A 24,532-nucleotide genomic window follows, 5' to 3' on the forward strand; every position below is an offset into this window, starting at 1 on the left:
AGTCAACAGTTTGTGGACTTATTTCCAGCATGAAAACAACCCCTGTTTTGCTGGTTGTATGAGGGAAAAAATTATTTTAGGCAGAGAGAGGACAGAAAGAGGTGAGAGACCACTGAATTGTTTCCATGTGGCTGCAGGGAGGGAGAACAGTTGTGGTGTGGAGATGTGTTGTTAATGTAAAAGCAACAAAAAGCAACCCAAATAGTGAGTGAGCATCACTTGAGCTGCACCTCTGCCAGTTAGGGATGGATCCCTCCTGCTCCTTCCCCTGCCTGAGGCACCTGTGTGGGGCTGGTTGTCCCTGTCATTTACCTTTCAATTGCACAACAAACAACAAGTTTCTTGGAAAACAGTTGGCTTTTCAGACTCTCCCGGGCATTCAAGTGAGTCCAGGAGATGTAGGGATGAGCTGATAAGTGGCTTTGGATGGTCTTGGCTGTTGGGTGTTGCTATGTTTCCTGATGCTCCAAAGCAATCCCTGGCACGCTGCTTTTGTGGAAGGCAGAACAGCTCAAGAGAAAAATGTGCTTGAAATTACCTGTTCTGGGGAAATGCAATCACTGCGAATTTTCTGCTGGGAACTGCTTGTGAACAAAGATGGAGCCTGAATGAGGGATGTGCCCTTGTGGGGGTGCCTTACACTGACACAAAGCTCTCTGCGCCTCTCCAGAGGGTTGTCACCCTACAGAAACTTGTCACTTGAGGAATCTCCTGGCAGGGCAGGGAGGGGGATTTGACATCACAGCTGCGTGCCTGGGAAAAACATCGAGGCAAATTCTTCTTTTCTGGCCAGGAAAGCCAGGGTGTGTGCCTGCTGTGTTCCACGAGGAGGAAATCAATTGCTGAGGGATTTCTGCTGGGAGATTTGTGCTTTATGAAATTCATGCCAGGGGCAGAGGACTGGGGAGCTGCCAACGATAGCACTGTCTTCCTCCCCTCTGCTGCTTTAATTGTTTGTAATAATTGAATAAATAGCACTGTTCTTCCCTGCAGCAAACATAGGCATGTGGCATTTTATTATCTTTATTAGGGCTCCTGTTTGGAATTTCTTTGCTGTATTTCCTTCTTTGCAGAATTGGTCCAAAACTTGGAGGAGTTGGTGTGAGAACTGGACTTTGTGCTGTCAACATTCTGAGTGTTGAGCCAGTGCTAAATCCGTGCAACTATATGGGAATGAAATAAATGACATGATTTAAAGAAGGAAATGCTCCTGGCTTAGGCATTTTATCTGCACAAATGCACACTAGGAGAGGAAGAGCAAATCAGGTACAAGCTCCCAGTACTTAGAGAAGAATGAATGGAAGTAACTTCCTGTTTAGGCTGGAAATTAGGAGAACATTTGTACCCATCAGAAGGGTGTTGAACTGGAGCAGCTGCCTAGTGACAACAGACAAGTGGAGAAGTGAAAGCCCAAATTAAAGGCTTTTAGTGTGGAGTTTTTTGGATGTTGGGGTCTTCAGAAGTAGATCTTGAGTCCCACGGGCAATGCAGGCAGCTTCCCAGGGGAGCATCTCTGTCCCGTGCCAGGGCCCTGCTGCCCTGGTCCCACAGAGTGATTTGGGGGGTACCTGCTGGCCCAGCAGAGTTTGGGGAAATGCCTCAATGCTTGTTGGATTTGAATGGCATTTGGGTCAAACTGAGTTTCTCCTCTGCGGGATGGAGTCTTGAGCTCTCACAGGTTTTGCTTGAACATGTCTTTCATCTGTCCCCCAGCCCAAAAACCCCCAGAAGATCCCTGATCCTCCCTCTCTGTGTCTCCCACAGCTGTGATCCTCTGAGCTTTTCCCTTACACAAAAAAACCTGGAAATTGGTTGGGTTTTATTCCCTCTTGGCGAAAAAATTGTCTCCTATTGTGCAGCTCAGGGGGAAAGGAACCTCTTCCTCCCTTCAGCTTGCTGCAGCAAAGTGTTTTGTTCCCCTTTGTGAAGAACTAGGAAGAAACACTTCTTTGAAAGCTGAGGGAGCCCAATTCAATTCCCTTATCATTTTGAGCAAAATAACCGAGTTATTTATGTTGAACACTCTGTCCCCTTCTTTCCTGCGGGACCCTTCCAGTCCTGCAGAGCCACAGTGAGGCCTCCCAGTGTCTCCTCTCCCCAGGCTGAGCATCCCCAGCCCCACTTGCCCAGCAGTCAGTCACATCAGGGCCAGTCAAGGCTGCAGGGTAGCAAATAGCATCAGGAACTGAGAGATGCAAGCTTTAGACCCACGTTTGCCTCCAAATGTACAAAATTAATAACAGTGGAGAGGAAGATGGTGGGACACTGGTTCTGTTCTAACTGGTGATTTATTTTTCTTCTTTTCTGTCATGCTGACCCAGATTTTCTGTTTGAAAGGAAGCTTGGCACAATGTCCATTGTCTTCTCCATTTGTGTAACACCAAGAGAACCTTTTCTCCTTTCTTCAGGCTTCCTCTTTCTTTTGTTCCCTCCAGAGCTCTCACTACATTTATGCTGTTGTTTGGAGCACGTGCTTCCCTCTTTCCTGATCCCCTGGGCTTCTTTTGGCTCTGGGTGTCATGGACACTCTTAATTGTGGAATTTTTCCCCTTCATCTACTTCTGACCTCCAGCCCTGGGAACCTGGAGCAAGTGGAAACTACAACTTGGCAAAATGCTGCCTGTGCGTGAAGCAAATACAAGGAGAACTGGGGTGTGAAAAATAAAATTTGTTTATTACAGAATAACAGCAGCAAAAATACAGAGGATATTTACATTGTAAGAATATTTGTAACAACAACAATTGATAGAACATATATACATAAAAACCTACCTAACAAAACTATGTGAAACGTATTTACAGAAGTCAAAAATAGTCCTAAAATCTATATTCTAAAGAACAACAACAAACGATAGAACATATGTAGAAAAGGGTGTCATCTCTGTCTGTGATGTCCATCGCACCTGGAAGAAAAGCAAATGCCACGGTCACTCCAGTCAGGCACAGAGGGCTCTTGCATGTGCCCCCAGGCTGGCACAGCTGGCCCAGCAGCAGGACTCTGCTAGCAGAACTGAGCCTGGCTGGGTCTGGCATGGAGCTTCTGTGTGCAAGCAGGCAGAGGACAGGCTGTGGATGGCCACCAGAATCCAGTGCCCTGGCTACAATGTCCCTGAGCAGGGAGCACCCAGCCCAGCCCCAGCCTGGCAGCAGGAGACCCACTCTGCCTGTCCTGCTGCTGGCATTGCTCTTCATGCCAAGATCATGGCCTCTTCCTCACCTTTTTAATCAATGTCCATGTCCTCAATGGACTCGTCCATATCAACGTCCATCTCTTCCTCCTCATCCACATCCACCTCCATCTCCTCCTCTCCAGTGTCTGCTCCCTCCGTCTCCATCTCCTCCTCTGTATCAATCTCAATATCCACCTCCATCTCCTCCTCTCTGTCTGGGACAGCCTGCAGAGGTAGCAAAACCTCAGAGTGGGCTCCCTGTCCCACTCCATCCCCGCAGAGCTCCAGTCCACCCAGGCAGGTGGGAGTGTCCACCTCCATGGAATGGCACCAGACCTTCCTCAGAACAAATGGGAGCATCCTGCAGGGCTGGATGACAAAATCCAGGCACTAAGGATCTTTGAGGAGTGATGGGGTTATCAGGGGGCAGGTGACAAGCAGAGTGGGCAGGAGCAGGGTGAAGAGTGTGCAAACACAGCGGCCAATGGTTGTGTTGTGCCCTTTGCTGGGCGCTGGACGTTCCAGCTGGAGCGTGGGCTGTGACATCACAGTTCCCAGGCTCCATCTGAAGTGGACAGTGGAGACCATGGAATGATGGAGTCCCTGAACGGTTGGGCTTGCAAGGGAGCCTGAAGAACAACATCTTGTTCCCAGCTGAGCAGTCGTCCCCCAGAGCGTGCTGCTCAGAGCCCTGTGGCCAAGGATGGGGCATGCACAGCCTCTGTGCACAGCCTGGGCCAGTGCCCCACCACCCCCAGTGGAAAAGAGCAGCTTCCCTAGATGCAGCTTCCATCAACCTGCTGCAGTTGAAAGCCATCCCCCCTTGTCCTGTCAGCACAGGCCCTGCTGAACACTCTGTCCCCTTCTTTCCTGCGGGACCCTTCCAGTCCTGCAGAGCCACAGTGAGGCCTCCCAGTGTCTCCTCTCTCCAGGCTGAGCATCCCCAGCCCCACTTGCCCAGCAGTCAGTCACATCAGGGCCAGTCAAGGCTGAAGGGTAGCAAATAGCATCAGGAACTGAGAGATGCAAGCTTTAGACCCCAGCTTGCCTCTAAATGTACAAAATTAATAACAGTGGAGAGGAAGATGGTGGGACACAGGTTCTCTTCTAACTGGTGAGTTTTTGTTTCTTCTTTTCTATCATGCTGACCCAGGTTTTTCTGTTTGAAAGGAAGCTTGGCACAATGTCCATTGTCTTCTCCATTTGTGAAACACCAAGCAGCTTCTGGGCAGGCTGATATGCAGAGGAAAACCTGAAAATATACTAGTGATCCTGAGCCTGGGGGATGCAGCTAAACCCAGCCCAAAGTAATTTCTGCAAATTCAAGCCTGCTTTACATTTTCTTGAGTTTGGAAAACTTCATGAGTCATTTATTAAAAAGCAAACAAAATCCTCAAACCAAATCAGACAAAAACCCATACAAACAAACAAACCCACGCAAACCAGTGCAACAAATAGATCAAAAACCCCAAATAAAACTACAGGGAATGAGGAGTTAGTATTAGTTGTGAGGATAGCACAGCAGGCAAATGGCTGCTTGCCACAGGATCACCATCAAAAGCCACATAGAACAGCTGCTCCAAAATATACCCAAGAGGAGAAAAAGAAAAAGTGATCCATGGCAACCTGGGGGGCAGCTCCACATTCAGGTGAAGGATGAGCACGCAGTGGTACAGATCCAGCATTGCCCACCCTCCAGGCTGCTCTTTGCTCCTGATGAAAGACCCTTGCAGGACTGTGGCCCCTCTCAGTGCAGTGTCAGTCACTGCCAGAGCTCTCAGCTGAGCCACTGGCATTTCCAGAGTGACATCCAGTGGGATACCCTTTTCGGTTGGTCTCCTAATGCTACAGGGGTCCTAAACAGTATATGCTATCCCATTGTTGTGGTGTTGATATTGACTGTGCTTGGTTTTATTTTGTCAGCAGTTCTATTCATTATGAATTGGAATATGATGAAGAAACTAAGCAAGTTAGCACCTATAATTAGTGCACATAGCTTAATTCATGAGGCAGCTCATTTAATGCTTTCTAAGAAAGAACTAGAAAGATTTTATGAACAAAATTGGTAAAAAAAGAAATGGGGGATTTATGATAAGTAGTAATACGTTTGTTCATTAATTAAATCAATAGCTAAATAACTATACAATATAAAACAATAGTTAAATAGCCAAAAAAACTTCTCGTGCAGATACATATGGTTGCTGGTTTACTATAGTGCTTTGGGAATTCCATTGTAAAGTTATGCCTTGTGAAAGAAAAGTAATGAGAAGCAGCTGTAATAACAATCCTTAAACTCACTAGAATTGCTGAGCTTGCAGAAAGTGTATAGTACTAGCAAGATTTGCTTAGCTTGCAGAAAGTGTATAGTGTTCTGTATAGATATGCCTTATAAGGCATAAGTTCACCCAGCGTTCACAAAGAGGAAGACTAAGGGGGACTAAGCCTTCATCCCACGACCACCAGAAGGCAGAAAAAGACCCCCTAGCAACTGAACGAGCAAGCGCAGAAGACAGATCACGTCATCCCTAAACCCGGAGAAGAAGGCAATAAAGGGTGGACTCAGGGGATAGGAGTTTTGTGAGCCAAAGTGGAGCGGAGACTCCGGGCCGCCCAGCGCTGTCCTTGCTTATTCTTGCTTGCAAAATAATAAAGATAATTATTTGATCCTTAAATTCAGTGGACTTGTTTATCATACTGCCCAGACCCAAAACTGCCCCAAATGTGCCCCAGAAATGTCTCCAGGGACCCCAAAGTGGACCCTTTTACCCTGGCCGTGAAAATAATAAAAAAATATGTCAAAAGATCTAAAAATAGCACTAATTAGCATTAAGAAGGAGAAATAAATGGCCAGTAGTGATCAATGATTTAATGAAAGGAATTGTTTTATTTAAAACCAATGACAAATAATTTTTTGATTGCTAAAAATGTATTCAATTTTTCACATAAATATCAAAGGTAATAGAAATATACAGTAATACTAATATAAATTAAAAAAACTATAATTATAATTTTATAAATTAGTCAATCTTATTTATTTTAAAAATGCATACTTTTTTATGTTTTGGGATGTCAGTCCCAGGTGGGCCATGTCAGACATGGTGAGGAGCAGGTTGTCCAAAATGGGTCAGCCTGCAAGGGGCTTGTTCCTCTCCATGCCCAGATCTCCTAGGGAGACATTCAGCATCAAGATCACCTGGGGAATCATTCTTTCACCTCTTTTCTGAACTGAAAAATAAAAAACCACACACGTGATTAAAACCAAACATCATGCCGTCGGTGCACTTTGAAATCTCCCTCCTTAACAGAACTCCAGACTGACTCCAAGCAGCTTCACAAGCCCTGGAGACTTGGAGGAAAATTGAAGGAAGAGAAAGAGCCCCCCAGGGCTTTCTGTGTTTTAATCAGCCCCACGGTGGATTTGGGGCTGGGTCCAGGAGCCTCAGGCACTGAGAGAAGGATGAAGAAGCTGCTCAAGGAGTCAGCAGCAAAACTCCAAGTGCCTTGGAGCATGGCTGGGCCCCACTGAGGGCAGGGAGTGCCAAAGGCTCCCCAGGGATGATGAGAGCAGATCCTTGAGGCCAGGAGTGCAGGGAGCCCAAGGCTCTGGGCAGGGAACTGCAATGCTGAGCAAGGCCTGGGCTGGCTGGGGGAAGCAGAAAGGCCAAGCCCTGAGCCCAGCCTGGGCCAGCAGGGCCTGTCCCTCACGGGTGGCTCGGGGCTCTCTGGGGGGCAGGGGGATGTGAGGGGCAGCAAGGACAAATGCCATCAACCTGCAGCCCCTGCCAGCCTGGCCAGGGAGGCCGAGGGAGAGCCAAAGTGCAGCCCCTGCCAGGAAAGTTCCTGCTGTGGGGCCTCCAGAGGCGCTGCCCGAGCCCAGGGCACAAAGGCCTGGGTGCCTGTGGCCCTGCCAGCCCTGCCCAGCCCTCGGCCATCTGTCCTGCAGGCTGTGCCCCCTGTGCGTGCTGCTCCTGTGCCCTGGCCGGCTGCACTCGCCCATCTCGCTGTGCCCCAGCATTTCTCAGCCAGCGTTTCTGTGCCCTCCCTGGGCTCCCTGCACCCAGCGCTGCCGGCTCCTGGCACACAGAGCCGGCCATGGCCCAGCCTCACGCTGCCACACCTCGAGCACCACAATTCCACCCTGGCAGGGACTTTGCTTTCTCCTCAGCTCCAGGCTCAACCTTCCAAGCTGTGCTTTGGGGAGGTTTCCTGCAATTCCCACTCCCAAGGAAAGCTCTGTCTCCTGCTGCTCACAAACAGAGAAGGGCTGGTGGGAGAAGTGCTGGTCAGAGGCTGTTTGGGGCACAGTGACCATGAAATTATTGAGTTGTTTCAATATTCCGTGAAAGAAGGAGGGGCATCAAAATTTTTTCTGCCCTGGACTTATAAGATCAGAGTTTGGCCTACTGAGGATGCAGATTTGGGGTATTGATTTTTTAAAGAGAAACAGCCCCTAAAAACAATGAGTTCCAGGAAGGATTTTGTTTTGAAGGAAACACTTCAAAAAAGAAATCTTGAAGGAGCAAGAGTAGGCTGTCCCTTTGTGCAGAAAGATGACCCAGAGGGGGAAATGACTGGCCTGGCTGGGCATGGAGCTTTTCAAGGAATTTAGGGGTTAAAAAGAGGGTGCATCTCCTTTGGACATAGAGGCAGGTAAATCAAGAAAGGTTTAAGGATGTTGATAGGTTGAGCAGATAGAAAATGAGAGAGGTGAAAGCTCAGTTAGGACTTAATATGGATACTTCTGTGAAGGATAATGATTATGCTTTTATAAGCACATTAATGGCAAAAGGAGGGGTAAGGACAACCTGCATTTCTTATTGTGAAGGATATGGTTACCAAAGATGAAGAATGGGCTGAGCTACTTCACCCCTTCTTTGCCTCAGTTTTCAACAATAAGACAGGCCATCCTCAGGACAAGTGTTCTCTTGAGCTGGTAGATGGGCACAGGGAGCAGAACAGCCCCCTGGAATCCAGGAGGAAGCAGATGGGGACCTGCTGAGCCACTCAGGTGCTCACAGGTGTCTCTGGGAGCAGATGGGATCTGGTGGATGAGCTCCCCAAACTGCTCTCCATCATCTACTATCAGACTTGGCTCAGCAGGGAGGTGCCAGAGGAGTGGAGGTGCCAATGTGAGCCCATCCCCAAGAAGGGCTGGAAGAAGGATCTGGGGAACTCCAGGCCTTGTCAGCCTGACCTTGGTGCCTGGCAAGGTTATGGAACAGATCACCTTGAGAGCCATCACAGGGCACCTACAGGATGGCTGAGGCATCAGAGCCAGCCAGCATGGATTTCAGTATCTGCACTGATGATCTGCATGAGGGGACTGAGTCCAGCATCAGTACATTTGCAGATGACACCATCTGGGTGTGAGTGTGGATCTGCTGGAGGGCAGGAGTGCTCCGCACAGGGACCTGGACAGACTGGATCCAGGGCCCAAATCCAACAAGGTGAGGTTGAGCAAGACCAAGTGCCGGGTCCTGCACTTTGGCCACAACAACCCCTGCAGCGCTGCAGGCTGGGGACAGAGTGGCTGGACAGCAGCCAGGCAGAAAGGGACCTGCAGGGACTGAGGGACAGCAGGCTGGACATGAGGCAGCAGTGTGCCCAGGTGGCCAAGAAGGCCAGTGGCTCCTGGCCTGGGTCAGGAATGGTGTGGCCAGCAGGAGCAGGGCAGTGATTCTTCCCCTGTGCTGGGCGCTGGTGAGGCCACACCTCGAGTGCTGTGTCAGTTCTGGACCTCCAATTTAGGAAGGACATGGAGCATGTCCAGAGAAGGGCAACAAGGCTGATGAGGGGTCTGCAGCACAAGTCCTGTGAGAAGCAGGTGAGGGAACTGAGTTCATTTATCCTGGAGAAGAGGAGGCTCAGGGAGACAAGGTAGTGTCAGGGCACAGGTTGGACTTGATGATCTCCAAGGTCTTTTCCAGCCTTGTTGGTTCTGGGATTCTCTGAAACCACTCTTGGAGCAGTTCCACAATGAGCCCTGGGCCTCCTCTTCAGAAGCTCCAGCAGCCCAGGTCCCTCAGCTTCTCCTCCCAGCCCCAAAGCCCATCCTGTCAGTCCTGCAGAGCCTCTGCAGCTCCTCCTCATTGCCCAGAACAGGGAGCCCCACAGGCAGACACAGCAGCCCAGATGTGTCCCCCTGGCCTGAGGTGCCTCTGGCAAGGGAGCAGCACCAGGCACTGCAGGAGCCTGCAGACAATTCCTGCAGCACATGGAGGACGATCCTGCTCCCCAAGGGACGTTCCCATGGTGCCAAGTCAAGAACTGCAATGGGGAGTGGGGCCAGAGAGGAAAGGGCAAACAGGGATGGGCTGTTTGCAGGGGAGGGAACAGGGCTGAGCAACAGTAAGAAAATTGTAGAAGGAAGACTACAGAAAGCAAAGTTGAAGCAAAGGAAATGCTCAGGGCAGTTTGGGGGTGGCTGCCAGGCAGCCCTGGCTCTGAGCTACAGCGTCTGCAGTGGGACAGGCAAGTCCCAGTGCATGGGAACAAGCTTTCTGGCTGACTGCAGAGGCCAGGACAAAGCTGAGTGGTTTCCCTGGTGTCCCCCAGCCCTTGCTGGCCCCAGGGGCTGATGGCATTTGTGCTCCCTCAGGTTCATGTCCCCACAGCAGCAGCATGGGGGTGCTCCTGCCTGCTCTGTGCAATGCAAACAGGGGCTCCTGAGCCAGTGCTGCCGTGGCTGTGCCTGCAAGGATGCGGCACCTCTGTGAGCTGGGGGAGAGGCCAGGGCTGCAGAGGGGGGATGTTGTTGGCAGCTCCATGAGGATGCTCTGGGACGCTGCCCTGGGCTGTGCAGTGCACTGGGGATGGATCAGCCCCTGCTCTGCTGCTCCTTCCCGTCTCCCCCAGGGCCCTTGCAGAGCCCCAGCCATGCTGTTTGCCCCCAGCCTGCCCACGGCCAGCCTGGGGCTGCTCACCCTGGGGCTTTTCTGTGCTGAGCATTGGCCTGGCCGTGTTCTTGAGAGAGCCTGGGCAAGGAGCCTGGAGCCCCCAGGGCCTGGCCTGAGGCGTCAGCGCTGCCCCAGCAGTGCCCATGGCCTGTCCCTGCTGCAGCCCCGGCACTGCCACCCCCAGGACTGTGCCCGGCCCCGAGAGCACTCAGGCCCTGCAGCAACACCAGGGCCACCAGGGCAGCGGGGCAGGACCACGGCAGCAGCACTGGCAACACCAAGTGCTGCTGCTGCTGCTGGGCACAGCTGCTGGGCCAGCACTGATCTGCCCCAGCTCTGCACACCGACATTGCTGCTGCAGCTCCAGAGAAGGCAAGAATAGAGGGATCTCTGCAGAAAACTTTGCTGGGAGATCCTTTAGTTCCTTTAAAACCTTTGAGACTGCAGCCCCTCATTGTCACAGTCTGTGGCCACAGGGAAGGTGGAGAGAAACAAAGTCAGAGATGGCAGAAACAATCGTCTAGCTTTAGGAAGAATATTTTAAAAGGAAAACGACAGGGAAATCAAAGAACCAAACCAAAAGAGCTATAAAAGATGATTTTTATTACAAGTGATTTGCCAAAATTGGAATCAGATTAATGCTTCCTAAGATGTCCAGTCATCAGTCTCCTCACTGCAGCCTTGAGCTCCTGGTTCCTCAGGCTGTAGATGAGGGGATTCAGGGCTGGAGGCACCACCGAATACAGAACTGACACCAACAGATCCAGGCATGCAGAGGAAATGGAGGAGGGTTTCAGGTAGGCAAGTACTGCAGTGCTGAGAAATGCATTTCTCCTGCATTTTCCCTTCTCAGATTCTTTCAGTCATCTCCTCAGAGGTACAGTTTGTTCTGGTGCTTTTCATGAACTGATTGTACTCTTGATTTAGATGGAGACTGTGGAATTGTTTTCAGATGTAGAAGAATCTGGACTGAAGACAGAAACAAACTCCCTGTCAGCCCATTTTCATCTTCTAGATCATTTTCAAGATGTCCTTGGGGGTGTTGGAATGATTATCACACAGCTCTCCACTTCTGGCTGCAGGCTCTAGAGTTTGTTTCTCTGCATTCAGTCAGGCTTGCATTCCCTAAGAGTTCTTGGTAGCCTGTCATGTTTGCTTAGGGTAGAACAGTAACAATGAAAACCTTACCAATGGCACAACTGCCCAGCCCACAAGGAAAAGAAATGAACAAGCTGTCAAATTCTTCAAATATTTCTCCTGCTTTGCTGCAAGTGTTGTGCTGCAGCCACAGTGTGGAAAGCTGCAGTTGGTGTCACACCTTGTGACAGAAGCTGCACCTCATTTTCTGGGAAAGGTTCTTGGAAAAAGCAAACAGGACTGAGGAGAAGATTCTGGAAAAACTGAAAGAGCTTTTAAGAAATTAAATGAAAATTGAAACAATTCAAGACGTTTTTCTCAATTTATTTTTATGCTCCCCTTTTCCATCTTGCACTAGTTGTCCATCCCATTAATTCCAAACAGATCTCACTTCTAAGATCCATGAGTTGGCAACTTTTAGACATTTTAAGATACCATGACCTAGACACAGTTTGGCTTCCCTTGTTTTTCTTGGAAATCAATGCTGGAGAGGTAAGTGCACTGCTTGGGTCAGGTACAAATTCTGCATTCAGGGAATGCGCTCTGGGAGTGTTTGACCCTCAGCAGGGACAATGCACAGCAGGGACCGAGGGGATTCCTGAGCCACTGTGCAGGAGTCCAGACTCTGGCTCTTGGCTGAACTCAGCAAAGTTCCCGTGTTTGCAGAGGCTCAGGGGCTGCCCTCGGGGAACGTGGGGCTCGGGGCGGGGGCGAGCGGGCAACGGACAAACGGACACGGGGACAAACGGCCCCGGAGCTTCAGTTGCAGCAGCGGCAGCGGCGGCGGCAGCTGCAGCGGCAGCAGCAGCGACAGAAGAAACTTGAGAGTCTCTTCTCCTCTCCCTCTCCCGCTGCCCCGTACCTCTCCCGCTCTCCCTTTCCCGGTCTCCCCTCCTCTCCCCGCCTCCCTCTCCCCGTGCCGGGCTGGGCCATGCCCCCGGCCCGCCCCCGGCCCCGGGCGGGGCTGCCCCGTGCCCGCCCCCGGCCGTCCTGCCGCCGCCTGGCCTCAGCCCGGCTCTGGCCGTGCTGGCGCTGGCGCTGCTGGGCGGGCGTCAATGCCTGGGGCTGGGGCGGCATCGCCGGCTTTTGGCTCCGCCTGGCCCGAGCCCGGCCCCGGCCCCGGCCCCGACGCAGGGTCCAGTCCCGGCCCCGGCCCCGACCCCGACCCCGACCCCGACCCCGACCCCGACCCCGACCCCGACCCCGACCCCGGCCCCGGCCCCGGCTCCTCCCGGGGCGCTCGGAGGACACAGGCGGCGTTGCCTCTCCCGCCGCCTCCGCTGCGGCTTGCCCGGCCCGAGCTCCCCCGGCTCGGCAGCGCAGCCGCCGGCCCCGAGCCTCCCGTGCCGCGTTCCAAAAACCGAACGCCGGGGGATGGCCGGGCCGGGGCGGGTGAGGGGCGCTCGGGGGCCGTTGCTGGCCCCGGGCCGAGTGCTGACAGCCGCGTCCCGCCCGCAGGGAAGGCGCAGGAGGCCCTGCAGCAGCGGTACCGCCTGGGTTCCCTGCTGGGGCGCGGCGGATTCGGCAGCGTCTGGTCGGGGACGCGGCTCTCGGACGGCGCCCCGGTGAGCGGCGGGGCCGGCGGCGGGCGGAGGAGGAGGGGGCGCAGGAGGAGGAGGATGGGGCTGGGCAGGGTGGGCATTGAGCTCAGCCCGCTGCTCCCCTTGGCTTGCAGGTGGCCATCAAAAGGGTGCCACGGAATCGCATCCGGCACTGGAGCGAGCTGGTGAGTGAGCCGGGACAGCGGGAGAAGCCGGGCCGTGCTGGGCGGGGATGAGCCGAGCCCCGGCAGGGTGGAAGCTGCCAGGACGTCTCGAGGGGGAGCGGGCGTGGGGCCAGCGCAGGGCGCAGAGCATCCCGGGCTGGCTGAGGGGTTGCCCAGCCCTGGCCCGGCATGAGCCCCACTGATGGCATCGTGCTCCTCCCGCAGCCCGACGGCACCAGCGCTCCCCTGGAGGTTGTGCTGCAGGACAAGGTGTCCACTGGCTTCCCCGGTGTCATCCAGCTGCTGGAGTGGCTTGAGCTCCCCAGTGACATTGTCATGGTGCTGGAGCGGCCAGAGCAGTCTCAGGACCTCCTGCATTTCATTCAAGCACGGGGGTTCCTGCGCGAGGAGGTGGCGCGGCCGCTGTTCCACCAGGTGCTGGAGGCCGTGCGGCACTGCACCAGCTGCGGGGTCCTCCACAGGGATATCAAACCAGAGAACATCCTGGTTGACCTGGCCGCCAGGCAGGCAAAGCTGATTGACTTTGGCTGTGGCACCTACCTGCAAGACACAGCCTACACTCACTTTGCAGGTGAACCTACACAGGGCTGTGCTCCCGCTCCTGGCATCTCATGGCCCAAGATCTCACAGCCCAAGCTGGCTGTGGCAGCGGGGATTCTCCCTTTTGCTGCCACTCAGGGGACTGAATCTGCAGCTGAGTTGCTTTAGAGCAGGGCTGGGTGGGGAGCCATCTTCCAGCCCTGCTGGCAGGCTTTGCCCACCATTGTGCCCAGGACTGGGGCTGGGCTGGGACAGCCAGCCTGACAAAAACAGCCGTGGGTGGGGGTAGCAGAGAGGGAGGTCGGAACCTGTGTCCCAGCCGGTTTGTGTGCAGGCAAGAGGAAGGGCTTGGACTGCTCCACTTGCCCTGTTTGTCTTGCCTTTATAATATGTTTGGGGCAATGCAGGCAGGGAGAATGAGGGCATGGTTTTTCCCCAGCACGCAGTGGGTATTTCCTTTGCATGTCATGGTCAGGCCTAGCCAGGGCTTCCACTGTCCCCTTCCCACACCAGTGGCTTCTTTTGCAATCCCAAGTTTGTACACCAGTCCCAGATGCTGGTGAGAGGACAGTGGTCACCCTGTGTGCCACTGATGCAGCCCCCGCACGCCCAGGGATGCTGGGGCCAGGCTCTGGGAGCAGCAGCATCCCCCTGATGAACTCCATCTGTATTCCACAGGAACACCATCATACAGCCCCCCGGAATGGACCCGCTTTGGCTGGTACCATGGCGAGCCAGCTACCATCTGGTCCCTGGGCATCCTGCTGCACCAGATGGTCTGTGGGAAGATGCCTTTCAGGAGGGGCTGGAACTTCAGCTGGGGCCAGCTCTCGCTGCCACAACGGCTCTCTCCAGGTGGATCCTCTTCTCTGGGCATGGGTGCAATACCAGTGCTGGGAGACAGCAGCAGGCTCGGGAGCATCCCGCTCTGGCAGCTGCTGAGGAGGTGGCACATGTCCTGCTCTCCCCCAAAACCAAGAATTGATGGGAAAGTTCAGGCCCAGCTCTGAGCGCATCCAGCATGGCCTGGGCATGGGAATAGTGGGGCAAAGCAGACAGGAGCCTTCTCCAGCTGACGGGCAGTTTCTGGTTTCTCTCCCCAGAGTGCCAAAATCTGATTGGGTGGTGTTTATCCATGCACTCCTTGGCCAGACCCTCATTAGAAGAGGTGTTCTGTCATCCTTGGATGCAGGATATTCCTCTGCCATAGAAGAAGGGAGAGAGCCACAGGCACACTTTGATCCAGGGCCCTGGTAAGTTACAGCTGCACACATGCCTTGGCAATGAGAAGCAAAGGAACCCAGCCCGTGTCACTGCACCAGGGTCATGGGATGGGAACACGCAGCCCTTGTGCTGGAGCTGAGCTGCTCTGCCCAGCCCTGGCGGCTGTCATCCAAGCAGGTTTTGCTTGTCCTGGTTCCCTGACAGCTGGGGCCCTGGGCAGAGCCCTGACAGCCTGGTCTCACCCCAGGGAAGGAGAAGGAGCTCCCAGAGAAGCTGTACCAGGTGGGGCTGCTGCTGCAGGAGACAGCGAGGATGACATCAAGGATGACAACCTCTCCCTGGACCTGGCCACCAGCAGTTGAAGGTGATGCACTATGATTGTGGCACCTTCTTCAAAGCCAAACTCCACAGGGAGTTTGCAGATGAGTCCACACCTGGGGAAATGCTCCCAGATTTGGGCATTGCCCAGCCTGGCTGGGAAGCAAAGGTTCCCCCTTTGCTGGGGCAGATGGAACTAAATCTTCAGTCAGCTGCCCAGCTGCTTTTTTGGCAGGGCTGGTGGGCTGGGCTGGGGTGGGTACGAAATGGGAGTGGGCTCCTGGCCCTGCCAACAGCCCCCAGCACCCACCGTGCCCCGGGCTGGGGCTGGGGCAGCCAGCCCAACACAAACAAACCCCCATGGTGGGAGCAGAGGTGGGACTCCAGAACCTGTGCAGGGGCTGCTTTGCTGTGCAGGCAAGGAAGGCCTTGGGCTGCTCCACTGCCCTTGTTTGCTTTGGGATCACTGTTATTTTGGGGGGCAGTGCAGAGGGAAAGAGAGAAAGTGTGGACCTCCCTCACCCATGGCTGGATTTTTCCCTAGCATGTAGGGGTTGGGCCTTCCTCAAGGCCCTGACAGAGCTAAGAGTTTTGACCTTTCTTCTTCTTTTCCCTTTTTGTCTCTAACCTCTTTTCAACAATTTGTTTGTTTTTTTCTAGAGGAAGCATTCTAGGTGGTCCAGTCTGGATTGGGAAATGTTGGGACCAGCTGTGGCGTGGATGGGCCGTGCCCTTGGAGCAGGCTGAGAACATCGTTTGGGACCAGCTTTTCTTCCAGCCGTGGATGGCGTGAGGTGGGTGCCCGTCTGCTTGGCAGGGTGGGATCAGAGCTTTTGGGAGATGGCAGCGAGCACAGGAGCATGCTGCTCTGGGCAGCTGCTGAGCAGGTGGATGTGCCATGGCTGGCTGCAGGCTGGGCACATGTCCTGCCCTCCTGCCCTGCTCCCAAAGGCAGCACTGATGGGCAGCTCTGGGCACAGCTCTGAGCCCGGCCAGCACGGCCTGGGCACTGCGGGCAGCTGGGATTAGAGGACAGGTACCCTCAGCTGACGGGCAGTTTCTGCTTTCTCTCCTTGCAGCCAGGCTCTGCAGATGCTGAGGCTGCTCTGGGCTCTGCCAGGGCTCTGCTGGAGCTCAGCACGGGGCCAGAATCAACCAAAGAAGAAATGGTGTCACCTGCAGCACAGACTTGCTTGAGCATTTTGGCAACACAGCTCAAGTTTGCAGAGTGTACGCCTCCAAGGGAAAACATGACACCTCCCAAAAATTAAACTTGTTCAATACCTTCTGAAATCAAATCAATCTGGGATGACTCCAAATGACATTTTTCAGCTTTCTCAAGATGTAGCTCAGCCCTTCTCTGAACAGTTCTCTCCCCCACCTGCCTTTTACTTCTCAACTGCTCCCTTTTTTCCCCCAGTGAATTCCCAGCCCATCGCAGTCTCCTTTACTTGCTGGCCTTCCGTGTTGCCCCTGACCACAAGGAAGGCCGAGCCCCAGGTTTAGGGACTCATGCTGTCAGTGGCTGAGGAGCAGCAATGTCTCAGAGGTCCAGTGGGATTTTAGTGTCATTCAGAGCCACTCTCCAGCCCTCAGCTCTCCTCACTGCTGAGTTCCCACTCCCTTTCCTTCATCCTTGCAGCAGGATGAGCTCTGTGAATCCCCTTGAGCCTCCCCACTCTTCCCAGCCCACGCAGCCACCTCAGTGAGGCTGAAGCTGAAGCTTCTCTGTCTCCTATGGCACACCAGTCCAGTCCCCTGTGTGGGGAGCCCCAGCCCCAGAGCACAGCACACAGCAGTGCAGTCCGGGCTGGAGCAGCTGCCCTGCAGCCCTGGCTTGGCTGTTTGTGGCAGCTGAATGCTCCCTGTTTCCAGCTGTCCCTGCAGGATGGCCCCGGGGCAGAGCCCAGCCGGGCTCCCACTGCACCCCTGGAGCTTGGGGCAGACAGTGCTCCCAGAGCTGAGGTTCATGGGGAGCACCCGGAGCTGTGCCTTGCACTCAGTGCTGGCAAGTGTTGTGTTCTCATCTCCTGCAGCCTGAGGGGAAAACAACCTGTGCTGCCAGGCCAGCACTGCCCCTCAGGGCAGGGACAAGGCTGAAGGGCTTTCCTATTCCAGAGCAGCTGGTACTGAGCCCTGGCAGGACTGGAGCTGGGTCTGGCCTGCTGTCCGGGACTCGCTGCCCACCAACCGCCCCCACCCACCACACTCCATCCTCCAGGGACAGAAGGGTCTGTGTGTGTGCCAGGGGCTCTTGGATGTCTCTGTATCCATGGACAGAAGGGTCTGTGTGTGCCAGGGCTCTTGGATGTCTCAGTATCCAGGGACAGAAGGCTCTGTGTGTGCCAGGGCTCTTGGATGTCTCTGTATCCAGGGACAGAAGGGTCTGTGTGTGCCAGGGGCTCTTGGATGTTTCTGTATCCAGGGACAGAAGGGTCTGTGTGTGCCAGGGGCTCCTGGATGTCTCTGTATCCAGGGGCAGAAGGGTCTGTGTGTGCCAGGGGCTCCTGGATGTCTCTGTATCCAGGGACAGAAGGGTCTGTGTGTGCCAGGGGCTCTTGGATGTCTCTGTATCCATGGACAGAAGGGTCTGTGTGTGCCAGGGGCTCTTGGATGTCTCTGTATCCAGGGACAGAAGGGTCTGTGTGTGCCAGGGGCTCCTGGATGTCTCTGTATCCATGGACAGAAGGGTCTGTGTGTGCCTGGGTTTTCATAACGTCTCTGTACCCATGGGTATGGGATGAACATGGACAGTGAAAGTGTCAGTCACATTGCTTGCACACTCCTTCCTCTGTGTACAAGACACATCCATGCACACCCCCACATATTGGTATATTAATAGGATAGGGATGGATAGAGACTTCGCACAGAGCTCCAACTTTGGCACAACTCACCCTTTAGCCAGAGACCAGGGGATTTTTTTCCCCAGCTCTGTGTGAGAAGATGTCCAAGAGCTGAAGGAGCAGCATTCAGAAGCAGTTTCAGGATTTCCAGGTAGGAAGTGGAGCTCACAACCATCCATATAACTCACCATATTCATTGGGATGGGCTGCTGCTTCTTTAGGAATATGGCCCAATGCAGACATGAGACTTGGAAAAATCCCAGCTCTCTGTGGGTTTGTGCAAAAGTGGGAGCAGCACAAACACTTTGTGCCTGCCTGGGCGACACAAGGTCCAAGGAGGTTTGGTGGCAGAGGGTGACCTGGGCTGGTGGCAGGCGAAGTTCCATTCTATGACATCTCAGAGTGGCACAGGACAAAGGTCCAAGTACCCCCAACCCCACTGATGAAGTCCTTAGAGCGCTGCACATCCTCTAGGAAAAGCTGCTGTCAGACAATCCACTGGGATTTATAACTTCCATTTACAACACTTTAAATCCAAATTTCCAACTGCAATATTTTTACACTCCAGACACAGTAATGCATAAATGCATAATAGATCTTTCAATTTCCTATTGATTCAATCACAATTTAGAATAACATAGTATTGCAAACAAAACCCTGAATGTTTTAAAAAAGGGATGCCCAGGTCAGTAAGATGAATCCATGCCATCAGAACATTTACAGAGTAACTGATTTCTCTTCTTAAAAAGATCAGTTGCCTCTTAATCCAAAGTTACCAAGGATTTTCACTACACATTTGTTTTTTGGTTTTATCTTTCATATTTTTTCTTTTCTTTTTTGTCCAGTGTTTTTAACAGAGAACTCGTCCTACAAAAGAAATGTACAGCAAAATGAGATACATTTCTGATAAACAATGAAAACATAGGCTCCTCCTCTGTTTACTTTTCTCTGGATACCCTGAAGAAAAAAATCTAGCAGATATGAGCAGAGGTGTGAAGTGTTTCATTTGGACTGAGCTGGAGTTCAGCACTGCTGACATCCTGATCCAGTCAAGTCAAGAGCTGCAGAATTCTGTTGCACATCTTGAACTCTGTGTTTGCTGGCACAGCACCCACAGTGCCGATGCAGCAATGCACGTGAATAACTCTGTTATTCCCTCTCAGAATTCGGGCTCTGCCCCAGCACGAGGTGCTGCAGCCCTTTGCTCCTGGTTCCCGTGTGGAGCAGCTCCCTTCCCGCTGGCTGAGCTGCTCAGGCAGAGCCCGGCAGCTCCTGGCCCTGCAGGGCTGAGGCTTTTCCCCACTGCTGGGCACAGACTGATGGAGCAGCACTGCTGAACACAGGGGCACACAGAGGGACCAGGAGCAGCTGCCTTTGGCCACCTGGGGCTCCAAGGCCCAAACTCTGAGCAGCCAGGGCTGGAAGAGACTCGCAGGCTCCCTGGTGGCTGTGCTGCCCCACTTGTGCCCGGCCCAGCTCTGCTTGGGGCAGAGGGAGAACAAGGGGCAGCTCCCTCCAGCCCAGCCCAGGGACCCCTCCAGCCCCAGGGCTTGGGGCACTGTCAGCACCTGCTGCTCCAGCCACCGCTCCTGCTGGCCCTGACAGCAACACCCAAACTGGGGCTGATCCCGAGGGAGCAGCAGCAGGGCCTGGATCTGATCCCTGACTCTGGGACACGGCTGGACAAATGACCCCACAGCAGCAGCAGCAGCAGCAGCACATGGAGCTGACTTTCAATGTCGCCTTAACTTTTTAAGATTTTCTAAGTGTTCTGATGTTTGCATTCTTGTACCAAACTTTCTCACACACTTTCTGGAAACAACTTATTGTTTTGCATTCTTTTATGGAGGAGGAGAAACTTGATGGACTGTTTGTTTGTCCTCGGAGAGGTGGCGCTTTCATCCTCCAATACACTGCCATATTTGGAAATCTATAAATGTTGGAGTAAATAAATAAACCTGCCCTTTTTCCTGCCTTGAGACCAACAGCGTCTCTGCATCGTGTTGTCTTGTGTCCTATAGTGACATTTCAGCACAGCCCCTGCCACTCTTCCCTCCTGTGTGCAGTGGTGTCACAGCAGCCTGAGGCACCTGGGAACCCCCAGTGCCAGCAGGGACTTGAGATGACAGTCCTGGGCTCCTGGAGGTTGTGCAAAGAACAGAGCTGGGAACTCCCTGTCCATGGGAAGCTTCCAGATGGAAGAGGCTGCTGTGCTCAGGCAGCTCCAAGGCCACAGCAAGGAGGGTCTAGACCACTGGATCTGTGCCAGTCCCACAGTCCTGGGCAGCAGCCACCGAGCCCTGGGGGAAGAGAGGGCACAGCAAGAGGGACAAAGCCAAGCAAGGTCAGATACTGGAGAGAGCCAGAGCTGGGAGCAGGAATAGCTGCTTCACTGCACTCTTGGAGAAAGCTCTTGGCTGGTTCACAGCACTGAAAGCCATGAAGGACAGAGAGGAGGCCTCACCAAACAATGCTCCTGTTTCCACACCCTCCCCTCCCCGTGTCCCAGAAGGAATTGGATGGACTGTGTTCATCTCTCCGAGTCGTCTCGTTCAGCATGAGCAGCTTAGCACCAGGAGCTGAAGGAGCTGCAGCCATAGGCCACAAGAGCTGAGCAAGAGGAGACTTTCTGAGCAAATGAGTGCTGCTAACCTGGACCTAACTGAATTCAGCAGATAGAATCCTGGAATCACAGAATCCTTTCTGTTGGAAAAGACCTCTGAGCTCATCCAGTTCAGCCGGTCACCCAGCAGTGCCAAGCCCAGCACTAAACCATGTCCCTGAAGTGCCAAGGCCTGAACAGCAGGCCCTGAGCCAAAGGTGGCCTCTGGATGAACCTTTCAACCAAAGGTTATCTTTGTATCTGCTCATTAATGAAATATGCATGGTCATTAGCATTGTGATAGATGTAGCTGACACATGTATTGATCTTTTTGTATTTGCAAGCCAGACAGGGCCATGAAATCTGACATCTGGCCTTGTTTGGGGCTGAAGGATCAAAGTCAGCTCCCTTGCTTCCTCCTTGAGCCTGGCCAGGCTTTGGGAGGAACCCAAGAGCAGGATGAAACCAGATGTTCCCACACTGGAAGTGCTGTCAGTTTGTTCATTCAGCACTGTCAGAGCTGGGCCCTCTCACAGCGAGCTTGGAGCCTCACCTGTGGCTGGAGGCAGCTGCAGGAATTCCCAGTGTCCAGGAGTGGCTCTGCAGCCCTTGGCTGGGACAGCTTCCCCCGCTGCTGTGTGGATCTGGGGGATGGTGAAGTCTGAGGGTAACAGGTGCTGGATCTTTCTTAATCACTGCTGCAATCTTTGGTTCTGTTGATTGGCTGCATTGCTGAGCTGCTCCTTTTGTGATGCTTTGCTGCTTTGAGCTGCAGTAAATGACACTGATTCCTTCAGCTGGAGTCTGTGTCTTTGGTGCTGACCCTGCCCACTGGTAAAACAAAACTGGCACAGTCGGGCCAGACGACAAGAAAATGTCATTTTTAAATGTAAATGTGAGGAATCGGTCCCATCAGAAATTCCCAGATGGGAAGCCCTTCACTGGAGTTGGCTGGCTCTGGAGTGGGCTGAGGTCAGAGCAGATGTGAGCAGTGGGGCAGCTGGTTAAAAGAAGCCGAACCCCTGGATGTCTTAAAATGCATCCAAAAATTGCATACGGAAAAAGGAAAAAAACTTGCGTTTTTGGAAGACAAGGGTGAATTTTGTTAATGACACATTGGAAACAGCACTAACCGAAGGAAAAACTGTTGTTGGAACACTCCCACATGGAGTGACAGAAGAAGGTTTCAATCTTGAGCTCAGGTTTGTTTGTGCAAGTGATATAATAATAATAATTATATATAACACAATAATCTATATTTATATCTGTATAATTAAAAATTGATAATGTGAAATAAGGCTGACAATAATTTGTCAGCTTTGGCTGCTCACTGTAAACACTAAATACCCTAGAGAAAAGGACTGGCCAAGACCCAATTGTCAGTGGTAAACTTTGTGAATTGTGTGTAATGAATAAAGGAGGAAGGGATGAAATTGACATTTTTTTATAGGATTTGTTTATACTGTGATGCGGAATGCTTTGTCTGTTACTGTAAAAAATACAGTGATTAAGACTGCTGGGTTTTTCATATCCCAGACCATCCACAAGCTGCAGCATTGGTTGAATGGGTGAAGGTTTGTTAAAAGAGCAGTTGACAAAATGAGGAGATGGGAACCTGTCCCCATGGAGAACCCATCTCCCAGATGTGCTCCATGCCCTTAACAATGGCCCACTGGGAAAATGGAATCCCCTGGCTGTGCACGGCTGCCCCCAATTTACATTAACAAGCTAAATTGATTATTAGATGAAGTAAAAAATGATGCTGTGAAAATATCCAATAGTACGTCCTGTGAGCTCCAACAAACACAAATGGGGCTCTGCAGAACCACATGGCCTTGGATTATCTGCTTGCTGGCCAGGGAGGAACCTGGGCTATTGTAGGACAGGAATGTTGCAGGGATGTTTATCAGTGCTGGGTTTGAGGTCCAGCAATCAGGAATCTCCTTGATAGAAAGATCAGGAGAAGAGTGGCAGAAAGAAGAAAATTCTTCCTGGTGGGACTGGCTCCCAAATTGGAGGCTGCTGTGAAATGCATTCATGGCAGTCACTGTGATCATTGCGGTGTGAGCACTTGGTGTGTTATGGTTCCATGTTAGAGTTGTTGTGTCACCTTGTGCTGGAAATGGAGTACTGAGATTTGTCTAAAAAGAGACACAGTCTCAAGAAAAAGTGGGCTATAATAAAGAACATAGAGAATAACAACTAATTAGGGCTGTTTTAGTCAGACCCTGCCTGACTGAAGCCTCAACAACAGGCCCCGAGCCAAAGCTGACCTTTAGATAAACCTTCCAACCAAATGTTATATTTGTATCTGCTCATTAATGAATCATTATTAGCAATATGATCTCTGTATGTGTTCATTGGTGAAACATGGATTTACCTTTCTGTGTTTCGAAACTGGAGAAGGCCCCATCTGCCTTTGTTTGGGGCTGTGGGATCAAAGTCAGCTCCCTTGGTTCCTCCTTGAGCCGTGGCCAGGCTTTGGAAGAAGCCAAACAGGAGAATTAAACCAGTTATTCCCACACTAGCACTGATGTCAGCTTGTTTGTTTAACAGTGTAAAAGCTGTGGCCTCTCACAGTGAGGTTGGAGCCTCACTGGCTGCAAAGGTGGAGGCACCTGCAGGAATTCCCAGTGTCCAGGAGTGGCTCTCCAGTCTGTGGCTGTGAAAGGGTTAAAAGCACTGTGTCCAGGCATACTTGGGAAAGAAAAAGAGACATTGTACCCAGTATGGACGCTTGCAAAAATTCAGCCACAAGCTAAAGACACAGGATGAAACTTTGCAAGAAATAGGGAACAAAACTGGCAGAAATGAAGGGCAGAGCTTGCTAAAACCAGTGAGGAAATTGCTGAAACAGCCAACAAGAGACTGCGCATGCCTAGAGGAGAAAGGTGAAAAGGGCACCGTGATGAAGACGTCCATCCTTCATCAGGAGACCCCCGAGGAAGACGCGGAGCCTTCCTCAGTGCCACCACCAGTGTGCACTGTGCCTGTGCCTCGTGTATGCTAATGATTGTAATGAGTGCTGAGAAATCGTTTATATAACCTCACCTTTTCTGAGGAGAAATATGAATATGCATAGAGTATAACTGTATATTGTAATCTGCTGTGTGCCTGTGTGCGCTGTTAGGAGGAGATATCCCTGCACACCAAGCAGGCTGAATAAAGCAAATCCCCTCCTTGGGCTTTGTCTGGGAAGTGTCTCTTGGCCCGATCTGGGGCCATTCACGTCCATGGGGTTCTGTCAAGTCACAATGGAACCTTGGTGCCCTGTTGTTGCACAGCCTCACAATGCTCTCCTGATGCCATGAGGTCCCTCCCTCAGTGACACACTGCAGCCCTGGTTCCATGAGGGGCTCTTGGCTTCCATGGTGCCGGCCTTTTTCACACCTGAGCCTTGCTTCCTTGGGTTCCATGGACTGACAGGGGCCCTCTGCATTCCATGGGGCCCAGCTAGATCACAGCAGAGCCTGGCTTTCATCAGGTTCTGATACCTGTTCTGCCAGCTGACAGGGGTGATTTAAAGAACACAGAAACCAATGGGAAGAGTGGTCTTATTTTACTGTGAGTGTTAAGGCAACACAAAAGTTAAATTATGAATTCAATAAAACTACCTGCTTGGCTTTAGCAACAAGCAAAAAGAAGCAAGGTAATGCACTTAATCATTATTATAGGAGAGAAAGGATAGGGATTGAGAAAGACACATCACCAATTGCCTAAATACTTTACCATCATCCAGAGTCTGCAGTTGCTGAAAGGTCCCATTTCACAGCAAGGACCTGGAGAACTCTTCCAAGAGATTGGGAAAATCCCATGTGGTGCATCCACCCATAGGAGAGTTCTCCAAATTTGCTCCAAATGCAGGTCCAGCTTTTATAGGCCCAAATCAGCAAGCCAAAGTCACTTGATTATATTTTTAGCACATAAACTCCTGGGTCTCATGGCACTTTTCCTGGCCAGGAGAGCCAGGGATTGGCCAGAGCACAGTCCTCAGCTTGGAGGGTTTCCTCTAAAATATCCTACAAGCCTCTATTCATGTCAATTGGGGAAATTTCTTAGAATGATGCATTTCTTGC

At 52.3% G+C, this 24,532-nt stretch overlaps 2 long non-coding RNA genes across 2 annotated transcripts; one reads left to right on the forward strand and one right to left on the reverse strand.

The window, feature by feature from the left end:
• Nucleotides 1-2,653: 2,653 nt before the first annotated feature.
• On the reverse strand, nt 2,654-3,652 carry LOC135292738 (uncharacterized). The gene is made up of 3 exons (XR_010354909.1): nt 3,507-3,652; nt 3,218-3,395; nt 2,654-2,903 (listed from the first exon to the last, which is right to left on the reverse strand). It is a non-coding gene; the product is annotated as an uncharacterized LOC135292738 (long non-coding RNA).
• Nucleotides 3,653-13,751: 10,099 nt separating this feature from the next.
• On the forward strand, nt 13,752-16,437 carry LOC135292734 (uncharacterized). The gene is made up of 5 exons (XR_010354908.1): nt 13,752-14,324; nt 14,573-14,722; nt 14,941-15,057; nt 15,672-15,805; nt 16,091-16,437. It is a non-coding gene; the product is annotated as an uncharacterized LOC135292734 (long non-coding RNA).
• Nucleotides 16,438-24,532: the final 8,095 nt, after the last annotated feature.

This window comes from Passer domesticus, unplaced genomic scaffold, assembly GCF_036417665.1.
Source record: "Passer domesticus isolate bPasDom1 unplaced genomic scaffold, bPasDom1.hap1 HAP1_SCAFFOLD_44, whole genome shotgun sequence".
Lineage (NCBI taxonomy): Eukaryota > Metazoa > Chordata > Aves > Passeriformes > Passeridae > Passer > Passer domesticus.